The sequence below is a fragment of the Apium graveolens genome, chromosome 10 (genome assembly GCF_009905375.1).
Source record: "Apium graveolens cultivar Ventura chromosome 10, ASM990537v1, whole genome shotgun sequence".
Lineage (NCBI taxonomy): Eukaryota > Viridiplantae > Streptophyta > Magnoliopsida > Apiales > Apiaceae > Apium > Apium graveolens.
Genome location: NC_133656.1, coordinates 117,253,828 through 117,270,197, shown reverse-complemented (window position 1 = coordinate 117,270,197; position 16,370 = coordinate 117,253,828).

The following is a 16,370-nucleotide window of genomic DNA, read 5'->3' as shown; positions in this document are numbered from 1 at the left end:
CTACCCTTTCTCTGCAATCATAGGCAATAACTCACCATCCCTTCCCGATGGCAAAAATTCCCTCTTCTTCAAAATCGGCTTAGTCAGAAGCCTAGTATACTCCTCCTCAGCAGCCCTATCCACCAATCGGGGCCTCGCAGCAGTACCCCTCAAAGAATCCGCAATAGGAATGGTGCTACTGCTATCAATAGATCGAGATCTCTTTGGGGCCATTAAATCTGAGAATTAGTGTTTGAGAGTTGTGTTTTGTGTGTAAGAAAGAGTTTATAAGTTGAAGGTATGTGGGAGATGTATACGGGAGGATGTGTGTATATATAGGGTAGGATATAGGCTTTGAATTAGAACAGGAGTGGGGTTGTGGCTTGTTGTGGGGGAAAATTCGCAGGTAATGGGGTTATGGTCGTGGGTTTATATTTTTGTGTGTTTTTCTGTTTTTTTTTCTTTTTATAAGGCCTAAAAAATTTTCCAGCAGAAGGGCTCCAGGCGGCCGCCCGGGCTTTCCAGGCGGGCGCCCCAGCTTCCAGGCGGCCGCCCAGGATTTCCAGGCAGGCGCCGGGGGGTCTCTAGAAAAAAAAAATTCTGCCCATTTTTTCTGCTTTTTTTGGGTTTTTTTGATAGAGTACCAACTTCTAAGGGTTCCTATAGTCTCAAATCTTGGGTTGCCTCCCAAGAAGCGCTTCTTTTACGTCATTAGCTTGACGTAGTAGAGTAGCTCGATCAAGTTGACAAAAATGGCACTAACCACTTCTCGGTTTGCCGTGTCCCCAATAATGCTTCAATCTCTGACCATTAACCTTGAATGCTTGGCCCGGATCGTTCTCAAAAATCTCCACCGCTCCATGTGGAAACACAGTTTTGACGATAAATGCTCCAGACCACCTTGATTTCAACTTTCCAGGAAAAAGTCGGAGACGAGAGTTGAATAAAAGAACTTGTTGCCCCGGCACAAATGACTTAGGAGATAATATCCTGTCATGCCACCTTTTCACTTTTTCCTTGTACATTTTGTTGTTCTCGTATGCTTGTAGTCGAAATTCATCAAGTTCATTTAACTGAAGCATTCGCTTCATCCCAGCTGCATCTAGATCAAGGTTTAACTTCTTTAAGGCCTAATACGCCTTATGCTCAAGCTCCGCAGGTAAATGACATCCCTTACCATAGACAAGTTGAAACGGGGACATCCCAAGTGGAGTCTTGTATGCTGTTCTATAAGCCCAAACAACTTCATCGAGCTTCAAAGACCAATCTTTCCTTGACGGACAAATGACTTTCTCTAGAATGCGCTTGATCTCTCTATTAGACACTTCAGCTTGACCATTAGTTTGTGGATGATAGGAAGTAGCAATACAATGATTCACATTGTAGCGCTGCATCATAGAAGTGAACTTACGGTTGCAGAAATGCGACCCCTCATCACTTATGATAACTCGTGGTGCTCCAAACCTTGTGAATATCTTCTTATGAAGAAAATTCAACACTACTTTTACATCATTCGTCGGCAAAGCCTTGACTTCTACCCATTTCGAGATATAATCAACTACCAGCAAGATGTACTGATTATTGCAGGACGAGATAAATGGTCCCATGAAATCGATTCCCCAAACATCAAAGACCTCAACTTCAAGCATCACATTTAAAGGTATCGCATCCTTTCTAATAAGATTCCCAACTCTTTGGCAACGATCACACCTTAAAATGAACTGATGTGCATCCTTAAACAACGTAGGCCAGAAAAAACCTGCTTGCAGAATACGAGCTGCTGTCTTTTCACCACCATAGTGTCCACCATAAACTGTGGAATGGCAGTCTCGTAATATCCCCTCCGTCTCATAGAATGGGATACATCTCCTGATGATCAGGTCAGCTCCTTGTCTAAACAAATATGGTTCATCCCATATGTACCACTTCACCTCATGCAGAAACTTCTTCTTTTGAGCTGTATTCATATTAGGAGGCATTATATTGCTGACAAGATAGTTCACAATGTCTGCGAACCATGGTTCTTCCTCCTAAACTACGAAAACCTGCTCATTCGGAAAAGATTCGTTGATCAATGTTTTATCATGTGAAGTAGAATCGGGATTCTCCAATCTAGAGAGATGGTCAGCTACTTGATTCTCGGTACCTTTTCGATCCTTAATCTCTAACTCAAATTCTTGTAGCAAGAGCACCCAACGAATAAGTCTAGGCTTCGAATCCTTCTTTGAGACCAGATAGCGAATGGCAGCGTGATCAGTGAATACTCTCACCTTTGTCCCAAGTAGATAAGATCGAAATTTTTTGAAACCAAAAACTATAGCCAAGAGCTCATTCTCAGTAGTGGTGTAGTTCAATTGAGCTCCATTAAGCGTCTTACTAGTATAGTAGACCACATGAAAGATATTATTTTTGCGCTGCCCAAGACCTGCTTCCACTGCTGATAAGTGGCATTTTATACCACTTAGAACGTCTTATAATGGCTTGAATTGATGTCTTGAAATCAAGTATTTTATGTATTTGATGCATTTTTCTTGTGTTTGTGCATTTCAGGATATTACTTGCATTTGTGGAGAGATTTCATCAGGAATAGGCCTAAGTATGTGCTTGGCATTGCAAGTGGGAAGTTAGGAGCAGAATGCAGCAGCAGAAAACAGCAGAAAAATAATAAATTTTCCAGTGAGGTGCTGGGCGCCCGCTCAACCTGGCTGGGCGGCCGCTCAGGAAGCTGGGCGCCCGTTCAGGATTGCTGGGCGGCCGCTCAGGGTCGTGAATTAAAATCCTGATTTTTAGAGTTTTATTCCTGTTGAACTTCTGACTTCTGGGATAGCTGGGACTTGTGGGGCTCCTATATAAGTAGTTTTCAGAGACGTTTCACGTGTGTTGAATCGTGGTATCAATCGAGGAGCAAGGAGATAAGGAAGAAGACCGTTTTAGCACATCACAACGAAGAAGAGGAAGCATAGTTTTCTTGTGATTTTTTATTCGTTGTACCAGTGGATGCTAGTTTTCTTTACTCTGAACCTTATTACTCTTGTGACATACTCTGGTTTTAATAAGTTTTTTATTAGTTATTCCCGTGTGTTAATCATGTTTTCATATGAACCCATGGTGATGATGAGTTCAATCATGGGCTAATCGTGATCATGGGGTCGTAACGGATTTACTATGGAATTCTTTAGTTAGTTGTTTAATACCTTAGTGTGTGATGATTGTATGATATCTAGTATTGGTTGTGCTTATTCGTCTTATGTGCGTCGCGAACATATAAGATAGGGTGTTAATCTTTTGTGAAGCGACGGTGTATCTTGAGATTTAGAACTTGCCATGCTAGCATAGGTTCATGTATGTGTATGCATGATTAGTGGGTAACTCTAACCGTTTTACTTGCCCTGTGTAATCATAAGGAATAACTTGTGCTTAATCGTTATGTTGTCAAATTCTGTAGACATATAGGGTCTCAACATAATTGATGACTATTCAACTTCTATCTTAATTGTGGATGTTTGGTAGAATGGTATTAGTACAATGAAAGTTGGCTTTTATCAGTTTCGTGTTGTTTGATTAATATCATCACCATTACATGCTAAGGGTAATAACAATAACTATTGAAGGAAGTAGTAATGAAGTTACGATCTCATGTGTGTTTAATATTGTTAATTCAAGTGTCAATTAAGTGTTTAATTCTCGTAGTTAATTATAGTTAATACTTAGTTAATCAAATCTACGTGTTATTGTCTTGACGTTGAGAAGTAATCATACATTGGTGAGTAAGTGTTAATTGAACATAATTAGTCTGAGTCTCTGTGGAAACGAACTAGAAACTATTCTATATTACTTGCGAACGCGTATACTTGTGTGTATTATTAGCACGTGTTTTCCGCCCTAACAACTGCATAATCACTTGCATCGCACATCATCTCAAAAGGTTCTGTCCAATCAGGTGTCGTTATAATTGGTGCAGTTATTAATCTCTTCTTGAGAGTCTCGAATGCTGCCAAGCATTCATCATCAAATTTGAAAGGCACATCTTTCTCGAGCATGTTGCACAACGGCTTAGATATCTTAGAGAAGTCCTTAATGAAACACCGATAAAAACCCGCATGACCAAGGAAACTACGGATTCCATTACAGAAATAGGTGGCGGAAGATTTTCAATAACCCCCACCTTGGCCTTATCAACCTCAAGGCCTTTGCTAGAGACCTTATGCCCAAGAATGATGCCTTGCTACACCATGAAGTGACATTTTTCCCAATTGAGCACCAAATTAGTTTCCACACACCTTTTGAGCACCGAACGAAGATTATTCAAACATTTATCAGATGAATGTCCAAAGACGGAGAAGTCATCCATGAACACTGCGACATTATTTCCAGTCATATCAGAGAATATAGCCATCATGCATCTCTGAAAAGTGGTAGGTGCACCACATAAGCCAAACGAAACTCTGCGAAAAGCAAACGTGCCAAATGGACAAGTGAAAGTAATCTTTTCTTGATCTTCTGGTGCAATGCAAATCTGATTGTAACCCAAATAGCCATCCAGAAGATAATAATACGCTTGACCAGCCAACCTGTCAAACATCTGATCAATAAATGGAAGAGGGACGTGATCTTTTCTTGTGGCTTTGTTCAATTTTCTGTAATCCATGCATACCCTCCATCCTGTGACTGTTCGAGTGGGGATGAGCTCATTCTTCTCATTTGCTACCACAGTAATACCTTCTTTCTTAGGTACACATTGCACGGGGCTCACCCAAGAACTGTCAGAAATAGGATATATAATTCCTGCATCCAGCCACTTTAGAATTTCTTTCTTCACCACTTATTTCATGATAGAATTAAGTCTTCGTTGTTGCTCAACAGTCGGCTTACTACCTTCTTCTAGCAGAATTTTATGCATACAGTACAATGGGCTGATCCCTTTTATATATGCTATAGTCCATCCGATGGGCGATTTGAATTCTCTCAAGATCCTCAAGAGCTTGTCCTCCTCACTACCTGAAAGGTCAGATGCAATAATAACAGGAAAAGTAAATGCATCACCTAAAAAAGCATACCTCAAGTGTTCAGGCAATGGTTTAAGCTCCAAAGTAGGTGCTTCCTTAATTGATGGTTTGAGCTTTCCCTCAGTATTCTTGAGATCAGTATTACCCAGAGTTTCAAATGGCATGTCTAACTTTCTACTCCAAGGAGAAGCATTTAGATATTGTAATTGCTCATTGCCTTCCTCATCTTCACTGTCAAATTCCCCCACTAAGGCTTTCTCTAAGGCATCAGACATTAGCACATGATCAAGTTCTGAAGTTACCGCAGAATCAATCAAATTCACCTTTAAGCACTCCTCGTCTTCTATAGGGAATTTCATCTCCTTGAATACATTAAATGTCACATCCTGATCCTGCACCCTCATAGTAAGTTCACCTTTCTACACATCTATCAAGGCACGACCTGTAGCCAAGAAAGGTCTTCCCAAGATTATGGGAATCTTCTTATCTTCCTCGAAATCCAGAATGACAAAGTCTACAGGGAAGAAAAGCTTATCCACCTTTACTAACACGTCTTCCACGATGCCCCATGGGTATGTAATATAACGATCAGCAAATTGTAGAGACATGTAGGTGGGCTTTGGATCAGGAAAATTCTGCTTTTTGAAGATAGACAACGGCATCAGATTGATGCTTGCTCCCAAATCGCAAAGGCACTTGTCAAAAGACAACTTGCCAATGGTGCAAGGAATGGTGAAGTTACCTGGATCTTTAAGTTTTGGAGGTAATTTTTGTTGCAGCACAACACTGCACTCTTCCGTTAGAGCAATGTTATCAAGGTCATTAAGCTTCACCTTCCTTGAAAGAATACTCTTCATGAATTTCGCATAACTAGGCATTTGCTCCAGAGCCTCAGCGAAAGGTATGTTAATGTGAAGTTTCTTGAACACCTCCAGAAACTTACCAAATTGCTTATCCAGCTTTTGGTTTTGTAATCTCTTAGGAAAATGTGGTGGAGGATATAGCTGTTTCTCCCCTGTATTACTCTCAGGCAGAGTGTGTTCAACAGTAGTCTTCCTTGGTTCCGCCTCTTTTTCCTTTTGCTTCTCTTGTTCATCTATAACTTCAACTTTTTCATCTTTTGCTTTTTCAGCATCAGCAACTTTTCCAGACCTTAAGGTAATAGCTTTGACTTGCTCTTTAGCTTCCTTCCTGCCTGGCACTTCATTATCACTGGGAAGTGTGCCAGGTTAATGATTGAGCACGACATTGGCTATTTGACCGATTTGATTTTCCAAGGTCTTGATAGAAACAGCCTGACTTTTACACAACAACTTTAGCTCCTTGAAATCAGCGCTAGAAGGTGGAGTAGCACCTCCTTGTTGAGGATATGATTGCCTTTGAGCATATTGCTGAGGTTGCGTGAATCCAGGTGGATTAAACTGTTTACTTACACCTTGCTTATATGGTTGCTGAACAGTATTCTGAATATTGCTCTAGCTGAAATTGGGATGATTTCTGTTATTAGGATGATAACTAGCTGGCACAGGCTGCTGCGGTCGCTGATAATTATTCACATACTGAACAGATTCATTAATGAGAGAACACTAATCCGTAGCATGAGATCCTGTACAAAGCTCACAGACCATTGTTATCTGATTGACTCCATAGTTTGCTAAAGAATCGACCTTCATAGACAGCGCTTGGAGCTGCACTGCAATAGCTGTGGCTGCATCAACTTCCAAAATTCCTGCTACCTTCCCAGGCATCATCCTTTGAGTTGGGTTTTAATGCTCGTTTGCAGCCATAGTTTTAATAAGATTATAGGCTTCAGTATAGCTTTTGGCCCACAAGGCGCCTCCAGCTGCTGTATCGAGCATAGGCCGAGATTGGCCCCCCAAACCATTGTAGAACCCAGTGATCACCATCCAGTCAGGCATACCATGATGTGGACACTTTATCAACATCTCTTTATAGCGCTCCCAAGCTTCGTACATAGATTCTGTTGGTTGCTGCGCAAACTGAGTAAGAGCACTCCTCATAGCTGCAGTTTTGGCCATTGGATAAAACTTCACCAGAAAATTTTGTGCAAGATCTTGCCAAGTAGTGATGGACCCAGCTGGTTTAGAATGTAACCAATCCTTATCTTTATCCCTCAGAGAGAATGGGAAAAGCCTCAGCTTGATAGCCTCATCATTAAAACCATTATTTGAAAGTACTACAGATCTCGACAAAATTCCTGATATGCATGTTGGGGTCTTCTGTAGCAGCACCTCCGAAAGAAACAGAATTCTGCACCATCTGAATAGTGCCCGGCTTGATTTCAAAAGTATTAGCCTGTATAGCCGGATGAAGGATGCTTGATTGAATGTCATCAATTTTAGGCCGAGAAAAGTCCATAGGAGCTGGATCTGCTGCTGGAACTATACGATCACCCATGATTATCGGTTCTTTCTGCTCACTCTCTTTATCTGAATCTTCAAAATCTATCTTCTCCGGAATATCAAGAAGGGAGTCTGTCTCCCCAGCCGTATCTAAAGTCCTGTTGTGAGTGTGAGAACGTGTTTGCATAGACGCTCGCTAGAGTACCTGAAACACAACCGAAAACAATAAGTAACAAGTCTTAATCAATGAGTCCTAATGACCACTGATGGCAAGTACATAAACTAAACAAATTAACACCGAGTCCCCGGCAGCGGCGCCAAAAACTTGTTAGGCACAAAACACGCGCTAATAATTCAAGCAAGTATACGCGTTCGAAAGTCATATAGAATGAATTCTAGTTCGTTCCCACAGAGACTCAGACTAATTATATTTAATTAACACTTACTCACCAATGTATAATTACTTCTCAATGTCAAGACAATAACACTTACGGTTGATTAACTAATTATTAACTACAACTAACTACGAGAATAAAACACTTAAATTATTACTTGAATTAACAATATTAACACACATGAGATCATAACTTCATTACTACTTCATTCAATAGTCATTGTTATTACCCTTAGCATGTAACGATGATGATATTAATCGAACAACACGAAACAGATAAAAGCCAACTTTTGTTGTACTAGTACCATTCTACCAAACATCCACAATTAAGATAGAAGTTGCATAGGCATCAATTATGTTGAGACCCTATATGTCTACAGAATTTGACAACAATAACGATTTCAGCGCAAGTTATTCATTATGATTACACAGGGAAAGTAAAACGGTTAGAGTTACCCACTAATAATGCATACAATACATGAACCTTATGCTAGCATGGCAAGTTCTAAATCTCAAGATTCACTGTCGCTTCACAAGAGATTAACAAGCTATCTTATATGTTCGTGACGCACATAAGACGAATAGCACAACCTATACTAGATATCATATAATCATCATACACCAAGGTATTAAATATTAACTAACAAAATCCATAGTAAATCCGCTACGACCCCAAGATCACGATTAGCCCATGATAGAACTCATCGTCACCATGGGTTCATATGAAAACATGATAATAACACGACAATATAAACTAACTAACTATTTATTAAAACCAGAGTATGTCACAAGAGTAAATAGGTTCAAAGTAAAGAAAACTAGCTTCCACTATTACAACGAATAAAAGAATCACAAATTATCGTATGCTTCCTCTTTTTCGTTGCGGTGTGCTAAACGGTCTTCTTTCCTTCTCTCCTTGCTCCTTGCTTGATGAATACTTCGTGTTGTGAAACGTCTCTGAAGATTACTTATATAGAAGTCCACAAGAATCAACCGTCTCTCAGAAGTCCAGTAGAACACGACTTATAAAAATCAGAATTAAAATTCCCGACTCCGGGCGGCCGCCCAAGCTTCCCAGGCGGGCGCCCCAGATCCCAGGCGGCCGCCCCAGATCCTGGGCGGGCGCCTGGAAGGCTTTTGGAAAAATTATTTTATGCTCCTGATTTTGCTGAATTCTTCACACATTCCCCCGAGAATGATCCCAAGTACTTCCCTAGGCTTATTTTGATGAAATCTCCCCGAATACGCAAGGTACACCCTGAAATGCAAAAAACACTCGAAAGCGCATCAAATACACAAAATACTTGATTCCAAAACATCAATTCAAGCCATTATAAGACGTTCTAAGTGGTATAAATGCCATTTATAAAGGTGTTGACGAAGATATGGCAGCGAGGGCTCCACCCGGACCTAAGGTGCTCCATCTAGACCGGGACGAATTCATCTTCCGAGCGGTAGTAAATCCTCTCATGTGGTTCCGGTCACCTCCTCTTAATATCAGGAGTCAACTAGAACGCAGCCCGGACAGCCTTGTCCATCTCAGCCGGGTCTGCCTCAGCATATAAGTCCTTCAGTTGATAATAATCCCGGCTAATAGGGAACTCGGCGAACTCCCTCTCAAGAGCTTCATGGTTATACACCCCGGGGTGACCATTATGTCGCGTATCATATCTAACCCTCCCATAATAGACTTCGTTTTCATATCTGTGGACTTCACAACAAAGTGGTACTTCACATCGGTCCAGTAGCCCTCGGGTGTGAAGGGGACCGAATTCTCTGGAAGCTTTTTATACCGGAACTTCGAGATTATCTCAGTGAAAAGAGAGGCCTTCTTACCATCTCTACCCGGATCTGCGTCCCTTCAGATGAATCCGGGTCACTTCCCTCACTTGAAAGACCAGGGTTACAATTAAAAGCTCTTCTAGGAAGCTTCTTGATCCGGACCATATACCTATTAAAATTCAAGGGTGAGTTAGTCTGGATTCCTACAATTTTAATTCATTTTCTAAGCGGTCCGGATCAAGGACGTTATGTTAATATTTCCATAACCTAATGACCCGGACCGCTAATTCTAATTCAACCCGGAAAAACATCAACGATCCGAATCACATATACTGAAAATAAAGCAACCCCGCCAGAACCAACCAGGGTAGCAGGAAGCATAATAGGACCCGGACCAGAACCTTAGCACAGATCCGGATCTAAACAACCAGTACAAAGCTCACAATACCCTAAGCCATACAATTCTACCCAAAAAAAACCACTCTAGATCCGGGTTGTTCATCCCCTACCCGGATCAAAATCAAACCATCACCCACAAACAAACAGTTCAAGAATCAAAAAGAAAAACATGGAACTTTTTCATATGCATACATACATCCCCTCCAAGAACACGAAGAACATACCTAAAAAAACCAGAAAAATCGAACACTAAAACCCATTTTTTGTGCAAAAAACATAGCGAAAACAAGCAAAAAATACACATATTTAACACAAACAATCATATCCACCACAAAACACACTGAAAACACTAATTTGTACCATCAATTCGCGGATAGAGACACGAAATCAAAGCATGCAAATTCGGCAAATTTGAAATAACTCGAAGATAAAGCACAAGAAATCGAAGAAGGGAATAAGAGAACTCACAAATCGCAAGCAAACGGAGAAGCACGGTGACACAGCGGCGGAGAGAATACAATCGAAAATGCAGCCCTTCGAAAAGTTTTGAGAAGAAGAAAGGAATTGGGGGGTGTAACTGCACTGCCACGTGGCAGCACACTAATAGCCACCCCTTCAGTTACAAGTGTACACACAGATATATACACATACGTACATATGTGCACAATTTAAAGCACATTAAACCCCATCATCATTATGGGGCGATTTTCTAAGGAATAACTGCCGAAATTTCAAAATCGTAGGAGGGAAAAAAGCTTTAAAACGTTACAAATTCCTCGTTCTTCAGAATCCATAGCCCTCAACCCGGATCAGTGACCCCTACCCAGTTCCTAATGAACCTGGATCAGTGGTCCTAAAGGAGCAGAATTTCTTATAAGACAGCAGAATGCATATACCTTAATCAGGATCTGCCTCTACTATACTAGACCCGGATTGGGGGGCAACACAGAAGCAGAATTTTTCCTGAAGCAAACGATTTCATATACCTTAATCTGGATCTGCCTCTACTACACCAGATCCGGCATGGGGGGCAACCACGGAGCATAATTTTTTCTAAGTCAGAAAAACTCTTCTACCCTAATCCGGATTGGCATCTACTACAACAGATCTGGACTGGGGGGGTAACCAGGGAGCAAAAATTCTTCAAAAGCATCAAAACTCTTCTACCCTAATCCGGATTGGCATCTACTACACCAGATCCGGATTGGGGGGCAACCAGGAAGCATATTTTTTTCCTAAGGCAACAAATTTCCACTACCTTAATCCGGATATGTCCCTCCCACACCAGATCCGGATTGGGGGGCAACCAGGAAGCAGAATATTTTCCCAAGGCAACAAATTTCCACTACCTTAATCCGGATCTGTCCCTTCAACACCAGACCCGGATTGGGGGGCAACAAAGAAGCAGAATTTTTTCTCCTAAAACAACAGCTACGTGATACTACTCTACTCCCTCATCCAGAAAATTTGCATAAGGGATTGGGGGCAAATGATAGGGTATAAGCAACCTGGCTAGGGCCCAACCTGGATCTAAGGGGTAACAGGCTCAATTGATGGACCAAGACCCCCCTCACCTAGTGCAATCAAGTGGAGAGACCCAGGCTCAGGGCCAACCTAGGACCTGGATCATCTCCCAGCCAGGATCCAACCTAGGACCTGGATCATCTCCCAGCCAGGATCCAACCCATGATCTGGATCATCTCCCTGCCAAGATCCAACCCATGACCTGGATCACCTACCAATCAGGATCCAACCCGGATCCAGGACCACCCAGATAGGGCAGACCCGAGGGGGGTCCCAGCAAGCACATGCACACTCCACAACCCGCTAGGGAAGGGTACGTGGGCGCGTGACGATGACAGCTATCAACGACTAACATATCAAACAAACATGGCGCGTGTCAAAGTACTGTTAGGACACCCTGAAGGTGGTCCTCACCTGGACACGTGTATGCAATCCACCCAAGTCAGGCGTCCTCCGGCTCCAGCAACCAACGGTCTTGATCTAGAGGTACCAACTCTTAAACTCTACCTTTGGGCTATATATATCCCCAAAGATGAAGGATTTAGGGGTTAGACACATTTTTCATTACACACACTCTCATATACACAGCTCATACACACACAGCCACCCTTATCCTCTCTATCTTCATTTTCCCCAACCAGACTCTTATTTTTACACCGGAGACGCCGCGGGGACAAAACCCCCTCCGGTGTTGTTTTGCAGATACCCAACAGCAGTTACACCCCGCTCCCAGAAGGAAGATCCAGGCACATCGTCGGAGGGAGCCGCCCCGCTCACCGGAGTTATCAGTTGCCGTAAAAACAGCATGAGCTTACCAGCAAATAAAGAGTCGCAATGAGAAAACTATATACCTCAAACAATTAATTCATCCATGTTCGTACGAAATCTAATCAAAGGCAGCTAGACGAGAAGACGACTCTTAATAAAACTAAATTAACACGGCATGCCAACTCATATGAGCCCTGCATGTCAACATTTGAACCTGTATTGATAATAAACTGCCAAAACTAAAATTAAAAATGACATTAATAGCAAAGCTATGTTGTAAACCACTTTGATATCGAACCTCTTAGTTCTGCTGGTGAGCATTAATGCAAGTTCTTGCCAACGTTAACAGCACAATCTATGCTATCAAGTTCACTTATTGGAAAGCCTTGTTTTTTATAAAGTAGTTTGATTCTTTGATTATATCCGGTGTGGCGGTACTTTAAATCAACTTTGAGTATGAATTCCACAAATTAATGAAGTTTACTCATTCTTTACTTCCCGTATCAAATGGTGAACATTCAGGATAGGCAGCAACAAATGTCAATCATGATTTGAGTGCTTATATATATACCATTTTTTAGCTCAGCAAGGTCCTCTCTTGTCCGAAATTTTTTGTCTTTGAATTTGATCAAGCTCTAGCTCCAAATTCCAAATCAACAACACACTTGTTCTCTAATTTATCTAAGTATGCTGACCAGGGGCATCTTTGAGCACCTCACGCCTACCATTAAGGGTAGTAGCTTCATCTCACTTGGTCACTATTCCCACTCTTCGGATAAAATATACTCCCTCCGTCCCTCCCAAATGTTTACATTTTGGGTGGGGCGCGGAGTTTAAGAAAAATGATAAAATAGTGAAGAAAAGTTGAAAAAGTGAGTAAAGTAGTGGGACCGATTAATATTATATGTATAAAGTGGGTATAGTGGAGGAAAGTAGTGGATGTAGTTAATTTAAAAATTATAAAACTTTACTATTTTTGGAAAATTTTGAAATGTAAACAATTGGAAGGGACGTCCCAAAAAGGAAAGTGTAAACAAATGGGAGGGACAGAGGGAGTATATTTTTTGTTTAATTTTTCTTTCTGCGATATTTTAACATCAACTTCTGACTTTGGAGTCAAGGTTCCAGTGCCTTCTAGTAGTTCTTTTACGTCGTGATGCACTATGCAGATGCGTCAATCCCCCTGTGATAGCTTCTTCTTTTATTAAGGTACAGTCCAGGATTTGCTGCTGGAGGTTTTTACTTCAAGACAAACAGCTCGTGTTCTAACTCACTTAAAAATAAATAGTTAAGTTCAAACAGATTTTACTAATTTAACTATATGAATTGTTTTATAACTTATAAGTTATATTTTTTTAATATATGAATATAAATAAAAAAGAAAAAATTAAAAATTTAGGATAATAATCTCGGAATAAAACCATTTAAAACACTATTGATATCGACAAGAATAAAATTATAATATTGATTCGAGCTAAAAAACAAAACTAAATATATTATAATTAGATTGATTTAGTTTGTTCGGTATAATGGTTTCAGATTAAAACAAAATTATACGATTAAAATGAGCTAAAATATAATTAAAATAAAAAATAACTAACTATCATTTGTAAATATTAAATAAACAAATTTCCTAATTTAAAAACTTCATCAAATTAAATTTAGAAAAATTAAATGATATTAAAAATATTTGTTTAGGGACGATCTCGAACCGTTGATATTCCGACTCAAAAAATATTCAACTTGAGTGGTGCTCGATCTGTAAATAAGTCCAACATGATCCAGTTTTGAGATTCTTTTGTAAATAAGTTAACGTTGAGTATAATATGATTTTATTCAAAATTTGCAAATAAATTCGAATATATAATTCATTAACAAGTTTGCTAATATAGTTCATAAATACACAGTCAGGAAGCCGGAGAGAGCATCACAATGTATAACACACATTTCATCTCACCCCTTGTGTGCCACATTTATCATTTTAAGCACGCCCTTTTAATTGATTTTATAATACATTTAGTCAATAGTTATAACATATATATGATAAAATACACGTGTAATATATATGAATTTTTGTAGTGTGTGTAAACTCTCAAAACTAAATTATATATACTCTCGAAGAGTTGCTCATTTTTATTTATAAAATTTTTTATAATAAATATCAATTAAAAATATTACATAAAAGTTTATTGTGTGTTAATATATAATAGACCCATAAAAGGAGTATTTAGGTAGGCGCAGGAAGGGGCTCGGGCCGCTTCCCGGTACGGCCCAGTGTTGTCTCGTCAGCTCCCATGCAAAATCGAGTAAAATGAACTCCAAGTATAATTGGGTTAGGCCGAGGATCGAAGATGGTTAATAAATTTAATAATGATATTTCACAAAAACAAAAGTTTTAAAAGCATAAAGTCTAGACTCTTTAATTTAAGCCACTGCCAAAGTCCAAAATCAGACCGGAGAGGACTGATCCGAGCCAGATCAAAAACCAGATTTTTTAAATTTATGAATCAAAAAGTGAATTTATTATGTTTGGTATTGGGAGCAAACCGAACCAGATAATTCGTACTTGACCGATACCAGACCGGTATTCACCGTTTGATTAATATCAACATAAAAATATTAATTCTGTAAATAAAATTTTGTTTTTATTCAATATTAAATACGTAAAAATTTAATTGCTTTGTAAGGTAATAAAAATTTAAAAAGTACATTTTTTATTATTTATAAAATAAATAGTAATTTGTAATAAGAATACTTTTTATTAAATGTAGTACAGAATTTAATCATTTCGATCATAGTATTGATCTATAGTATTTCATCAAATTAATATCTATTAATTTGGATTATTACAATATTAAATGTTTCAATTTTTTATTTTTATATGTAATAATTTAAGAGCCAAAGTGAAGTTACAATATTTATATAATGAAAATTGGTTCGGTTTCGATGTTTTCAGGATTTGGACCGGAACAGATCTAATATCGGATGTTTTTTTTTATTTTATGGACCGGGAACCCGACATGTTATATATATGTTATATACAATTCGGTCCAGGTGTTGGTACGATAGATCCGTTCCGATCTAGTTTACGAGTTGGATCAGTTGGTACGATAGATCCGGTCTGATCTACTTTACGAGTCGGACCAGAAAATAGTGCCACGCCCTAGTTTAGGTTATCTCTTTTGTTTAAATAAAAGGTTTAAAAGTTTCTTACAATTAAAATTTTTAAAAAGCGTACTCCAATGGCTCATGAGCTATTCCTGAATACGAGTATTCTCTGTCTTTTACGGATTAATATTACCAATCCGCTGGAGTATGATGGAACAAATCCTTGCACACTTTTAAATTTATTATCTAGTAGCTCAACTTTGTTATCAGTTCACCTCGCACATTTCTGACTTGATTGATAGATCTGTATATAACTTCTAATTTTTGGTATTTAAAAGGAAAAGAAAAAGTTTTCCAAAGACAAAGTAAAGAAATGAGTCGAGGGAAGAAAGGAAATGCAACATCATAGATGACTTTACAAAAGGAAACAATATTTCCTAAATTTGTTTGAGTTGATATAGACACTACTGTAACGACTTGCCAAGAAACAAGAAGATTGTTGAAAATGGTGGGGCTTGAGTTATCCCCATTCACATGTTGTTCTGCAATCTTTAACTCTATCATTGCCCCCAACCAGCCATCATTCAACCCTACCCACAACCAATAAATACTCTCCACTCTTCCCCCCTGATTCAACTGTTGCTTCCCTCCCTGCCCCATTTGCTTTCATGTTTTCAGCTTTTTCCTACAACAAACTCCCTGTACTTCATCATTCTTTTCAGTTTCCTGCACTTAAATGATCATCTTCAACACTACCCACCCCCACCCCCACCCCACACATTGTTTTCTCTTTTTGAAATACTACTAATTTTTATTCTCTGGAGTTCAATTTTCACCGTAGTAATAGTTTTTTGAGAATGCCAATGACAGAATCATTACGGAAACAACCTCTTTACTCTTGACTCTTATCGGTGGAGACGGAAAAACAATCTTCACCAAAACAACCTCCATACTCCTATTAGCAGACATGCAAGATTTACACACATATAGCCCTCCATAAGTCCTCATAAATTGTCAGTTGCTTGTTTTAATTTATGTATTGATAAA